Source organism: Lithobates pipiens, unplaced genomic scaffold, assembly GCF_037356315.1.
Source record: "Lithobates pipiens isolate NorthernLeopardFrog02 unplaced genomic scaffold, aLitPip1_a1.2 Scaffold_75, whole genome shotgun sequence".
In the NCBI taxonomy this organism is placed as follows: Eukaryota; Metazoa; Chordata; class Amphibia; order Anura; family Ranidae; genus Lithobates; species Lithobates pipiens.
This window is the reverse complement of record NW_027507898.1, coordinates 1,446,223-1,452,720: the sequence shown is the minus strand read 5'-3', so window position 1 is coordinate 1,452,720 and position 6,498 is coordinate 1,446,223.

The following is a 6,498-nucleotide window of genomic DNA, read 5'->3' as shown; positions in this document are numbered from 1 at the left end:
GGCTATAGAAAAAATACAATGTTAAAATCCTCTCCAATTGGTTTGCAGACTTGTGCGAATCAGCAGCTAGCTCAGAGAGCAAGTGACTGTCTCCTCCACTGTCCTGGACCCTCCCCTCTCTGTGACGACACATGGCGATCACGTGTCTTCCTCAGGGGGAGACAGTTGAAGTTGCACCAACATTCACTCACGCATTGCCCACGGCAATTATATCAATTTTTTCACCTGAGTGAGTGATATAGCACATAATTTGTTTATTTTTAAAATACATTTATGTTTTTGGTTGTAACATGACGAATGTGAAAAATTTCAGGGGGTAAGGATACTTTTTCAAAGCACTGTAAAGTCCATAAAGAAAAAGGGGAAATATCCATTACATCAGGGTCCCCAGAGAGCCCCCCCTTACATCAGGGTCCCCAGAGAGCCGAGCTTACATCAAGGTCCCCAGAGAGCCCCTCCTTACATAAGGGTCCCCTGAGGGCCCCTCCTTACATCAGGATTCCCAGAGGGCCCCCCTTACTTCAAGGTCCCCAGAGAGCCTCCCCTTTACTTTAGGGTCCCCAAAAAGCCCCTTCCTTACATCAGGGTCCCCTGAGGGGCCCCCTTACTTCAGGGTACCCAGAGAGCCTCCCCCTTACTTTGGGGTCCCCAGACAATCCCTTCCTTACATCAGGGTCCCCAGAGAGCCCCCCTTACTTCAGGGTCCCTAGAGAGCCCTTCCTTACATCAGGGCCCCCAGACATCCTTACATCGGGGTGCCCAGAGGGCCCCCCTTACTTCAGCGTCCCTAGAGAGCCCTTCCTTACATCAGGGCCCCCAGACATCCTTACATCAGGGTCCCTAGAGAGACCCCTTACTTCAGGGTCCCTAGAGAGCCCTTCCTTACATCAGGGTCCCCAGAGAGCCCTTCCTTACATCAGGGCCCCCAGACATCCTTACATTGGGGTCCCCAGAGGGCCCCCTTACATCAGGGTCCCCAGAGGGCCCCCTTACTTCAGGGACCCCAGAGAGCCTACCCCTTACATTAAGGTCCCCAGAGAGCCCCCTCTTACTTCACAATCCCAAGAGAGCATCCCCCTTACATCGGGGTCCCCAGAGAGTCTCCCCCTTATATCGGGTCCCCAGAGAGCCCCTTCCTTACATCAGGGTCCACAGAGAGCCCCCCTTACATAACGATCCCCAGAAAGCCCCCCTCATCACATCAGGGTCCCTAGAGAGCCCCCCTTACATTGGGGTTCCCAGAGAGCTCCCCCTTAGATCGGGGTCCCCAGAGAGCTCCTCCTTACATCAGGGTCCCCAGAGAGCCCCTCCTTACATCAGGTTCCCCAGAGGGCCCCCTTACTTCAGGGTCCCCAGAGGGCTCCCTTCAGAGAACCCAGAGGGCCCCCTCTTACATCAGGGTCCCCAGACAGCCGCAACCCCCCCTCCACCTTGCAGAGGTTCCCTTGTCCCTAGCTGGTCTCCACTTTTTGTGCACCTCCAACCCCCAGCACATCTCTGTACCTCCCACCTGGGGGGAGGTGGGATGTGGCGATCAGCAGCTCTATTGCATCCACGGGTGGTGGGATCTCCCTGGAGCTTGTAGTTCTCTCTCCGATTGTATACAGTAGAGAGGGGAGGGGCGTCTGACCTGGGCATGTATCGGCAAGAGTGTAGAAGCAGAGCGACACGCTGAAGAGTGAGGCCCCTCCCCTCTCCACTGTATACATTCGAAGAGAGAACTACAAGCCCCAGGGAGATCCCGCGGGCACCATACAACTTCTGATCGCCGCCTCTCACCTCCCCCCACTGCATACTAAAAACAGACAGCCAGAGGTGCAGGGGAGATGCCAGGTCTTGGGGCCCCCCACAGTGGCAGAACGGCAGGGCCTGCTGCGTGACTGCTGCGACCCTGAAAGTTTCACCACTGCTTAGGATTTACAGTACATCTGGAAAGTATTCACAGCACTTCGCTTTTTCCACATTTTGTTATGTATTTCCCTCAAAATTCTACAAACAATAACCCGTAATGAGAACGTGAAAGAAGTTTGTTTATAAATGTATTAAAAATAAAAAAATAAAAAATCCCATGGATTCATAGCTTTGTCATGACACTCAAAATTGAGTTCAGGTGCATCCTGTTTCTACTGATCGTCCTTGAGATGTTTCTACAAAGTGATTGAAGTCCACCTGTGGTAAATTCAGTTCATTGGACATGATTTGGAAAGGCACACACCTGTCTATAGAAGGTCCCACAGGTAAAAGTGCATGTCAGAGCACAAACCAAGCCATGAACTGCAAGAAATTGTCTGTAGACCTCCGAGACAGGATTGTATTGAGGCACAGATCTGGGGAAGGGTACAGAAAAATGTGTGCAGCATTAAAGGTCCCAACGAGCACAGTGGCCTTCATCATCCATAAATGGAAGAAGTTTGGAACCACCAGGATGCTTCCTAAAGCGGGCAAAACTGAGAGGTCGGGGAAGAAGGGCCTTAGTCAGGGAGGTGACCAAGAACCCGATGGTCACTCTGACAGAGCCCAAGCATTCCTCTGTGGAGAGAGGAGAACCTTCCAGAAGAACACCCATCTCTGCACTCCACCAATCAGGCCTGTATGGTAGAGTGGCCAGATAGAAGCCACTCCTCAGTAAAAGGCACATGACAGCCCACCTGGAGTTTGCCAAAAGGCACCTGAAGGACTCTCAGACCATGAGAAACAAAACTCTCTGGTTTGATAAAACAAAGATTTAACTCTTTGACCTGAATGGCAAGTGTCATGTCAGAGAAAACCAGGCACCGCTCATCATCTGGCCAATACCATCCCTACAGTGAAGCATGGTGGTGGCAGCCTCATCAGCCAACCTGATGGAGCTTCAGAGGTCTTGCAAAGAAGAATGGGAAAAACTGCACAAAAATAGGTGTGCCAAGCTTGTAGCATCATACTCAAAAAGACTCGAGGCTGTAATTGGTGCCAAAGGTGCTTCAACAAAGTATTGAGCAAAGGCTATGAATACTTATGTACATGGCATTTCTTTTTTCGTTTTTTTATTTTTACAAAATTTGCAAAGATTTCGAACAAACTTTTTTCACTTTGTCATTATGGGGTATTGTTTGTAGAATTTTGAGGAAAGTATTGAATTTAATTCATTTTGGAATAAGGCTATAACATAACAATATGTGGGAAAAGTGAAGCGATGTGAATACTTTACGGATGCACTATATGTAGGCGTTCATTTCCTTATTGGATTTTTTATTTATCTTACAATATAAACAAAAGTTACAGCAGGGCTGCAATGGAGTCAGATTGTGTTTCTTTAATCCCCGAGAAGCATAAGGAGCCAGTGAAAGATTAAAAATAAAACAAAAAAAAACTCCGCCCAAAAGTAAAATAGCAGTTTTGAGCAGATTGGACCTTTAATATAATAGGGTACTCTTTAATAAAGCACCCTTGGTAGACCTGGAGCCAAAAATATATTTGTATTTTATTCTGAAAATGATGGTGGCCGGTGGCTTGTGCTATATATTATTTTTAGTTCTTTATTTACACTGACTGCTTAAGGTCCGGTTCACACCGCTGCGGGTAAGAGATCCGGATGTGATTCGCACCGCACTGCAGTGCAAATCACATCCGATCTCCGTAGCGATGCGAGTTCAGCCATACAGATAGTATGGCTGAATTCGCATCACTCCCGCCGCAAACTCGCATGGGACCCTTTTTTTGGTCCGCAGCAGAATCGTATCGCATGGGTGTTCACACCATGCGATCCGATTCCTGTGCGAGTGTGCAGATCGCACTGCGATATGCGGACGGATCTGGGGGTGTCATTAACATTTCATTGACACTCCCAGCAGTCCGCATAGGGCAGTGTGAACTGCCGGCGGGAGGCATGCGATGCGGGAAAACGCTGTGGATTCGCGGCGTTCCTGCATCGCTATGGTGTGAACCCAGCCTAATGTAGAACTAAAGGCAAAACATTTTTTTCATTTTGTATAGAGTAAAGGAGGGTTATAACCCGTTGGGTATTGTTTTGCAATCTGTGTCCCACTGGGAAGATATCACTTAACTTCTTGTCCAATAGCCAAAACAGGAAGTGAGAGGAAATCCCTGGTTGTCAAAGAAAAAATACCCTGGGACAGACCCCTAATGGAAAAAGAGGTTGATCCTTCCCCATGCGGCTTGTACTGGTAAAAATGCATATAAAGAAATACAATCCCTGGTTGTTGTCAGAACTAGTGTTTCCATTTAAAGTGGTTGTAAACCCTTACAAACCACTTTGACCTACAGGTAAACCTAGATTAACCACTTAAGGACCGCCGTATTGCCATTGTACGTCATCACAATGGCACAGGCAGGCACAAGCACGTAGATGTACGTGCCTGCCTTCCAGCGGGTGGGGGGTCCGATCGGACCCCCTCCCGCTGGATACGGCGGTCCGGTTTGCTCCAGGAGCGATCCGTGATGAGGGGATGGCCGTTGGTTTCTGGCCACCCCCTCTGGATCTCTCCTGGCCAATGACAAGCTTCCTCCCACTGTGTATTGTTTACACAGGAAGGAGGAAGTGATGTCATTCTCCTCGGGGCGGTCTTTTTGACCGGACTACGAGGAGAAGACTAAAAGTAAGTGCACCAAAACACTACACTGACACATAGGTACACATAGGTACACAAACCCCCCCCGATCGCCCCCCCCCCCCAGTCACAGTGTCACTGATTGCATTGATCATTTATTTACTGATCACTGCATTCAGTGTCAGTTGTAACAGTTAAAACTGTCAGGGCAGTTAGTGTTAGATCCAGGGTAGACCCCTATCACCCCCCAATAAAGATTTAACCCCCTGATTGCCCCTAGAGTTAACCCTTTCACCCCCTTTTGCCAGTGTCACTAAGCGATCATTTTTCTGATCGCTGCATTAGTGTCGCAAGTGTCGCTAGGTAGCTAGTTATTTTTTTAGGTTCACCGCCAGGTTTTTATAGCGCTAGGTACCCCAATATACTACCCAATAATGGTTTTAACCCCCTGATTGCCCCTAGTTAACCCTTTCACCCCCTTTTGCCAGTGTCACTAAAGCGATCGTTTTTCTGATCGCTGCATTAGTGTCACTGGTGCCGCTAAGTAGCTAGTTATTTTTTTAGGTTCACCGCCAGGTTTTTATAGCGCTAGGTACAGCGATATACTACCCAATAATGGTTTTAACCCCCTGATTGCCCCTAGTTAACCCTTTCACCCCCTTTTGCCAGTGTCACTAAGCGATCATTTTTCTGATCGCTGCATTAGTGTCGCTAGTGTCGCTAGGTAGCTAGTTATTTTTTTAGGTTCACCGCCAGGTTTTTATAGCGCTAGGTACCCCGATATACTACCCAATAATGGTTTTAACCCCCTGATTGCCCCTAGTTAACCCTTTCACCCCCTTTTGCCAGTGCCACTAAGCGATCATTTTTCTGATCGCTTCATTAGTGTCGCTAGTGTTGCTAGGTAGCTAGTTTTTTTTTAGGTTCACCGCCAGGTTTTTATAGCGCTAGGTACCCCGATATACTACCCAATAATGGTTTTAACCCCCTGATTGCCCCTAGTTAACCCTTTCACCCCCTTTTGCCAGTGTCACTAAGCGATCATTTTTCTGATCGCTGCATTAGTGTCACTAGTGTCGTTAGGTAGCTAGTTATTTTTTTAGGTTCACCGCCAGGTTTTTATAGCGTTAGGTACCCCCATATACTACCCAATAATGGTTTTAACCCCCTGATTGCCCCTAGTTAACCCTTTCACCAGCGATCACAGTATAAGTGTCACTGGTGACGCTGGTTAGCCAGTTAGTTATTTAGGTTCCCCGTCAGGTTTTTATATAGCGCCAGGGACCCCCATATACTACCTAATAAAAATGTGAACCGCCTGATTGCCCCTAGTTAACCCTTTCACCACTGATCACCGTATAAGTGTTACGGGTGACTCTGGTTAGTTTGCTTTTTATAGCATCGGGGCACCCACCATTTATTACCCAATAAAGGTTTAACCCCCTGGTCACCCGGTGGGTGATATCAATTAGGTTTTAGGGTCAGGGTCTGCATCGCCCCAGGCAGCGCTAGGTTAGTGCCAGTCCGGCAAAACCCACACGCAAAGTATAAACCTCCTGTAGTGGTATAGAATCTGAACAGATCAATATCTGATCTGATCAGATCTATACTAGCGTCCCCAGCAGTTCAGGGTTCCAAAAAAACGCATTGTTAGCAGGATCAGCCCAGATACCTGCTAGCACCTGCGTTTTGCCCCTCTGCCCAGCCCACCCAAGTGCAGTATCGATCGATCACTGTCACTTACAAAACACTAAACACATAACTGCAGTGATCGCAGAGTCAGGCCTGATCCCTGCGATCGCTAACAGTTTTTTTGGTAGCATTTTATATTTAAATCCGGAAGGCAGTGCTTGGTTTTCGGGGTCCCGTACGTGGCTAGGCTCCCAAAAAGTCCCCCACATGTGGTATCCTCGTACTCGGGAGAAGCAGCAGAATTTATTTTGGGGTGTAA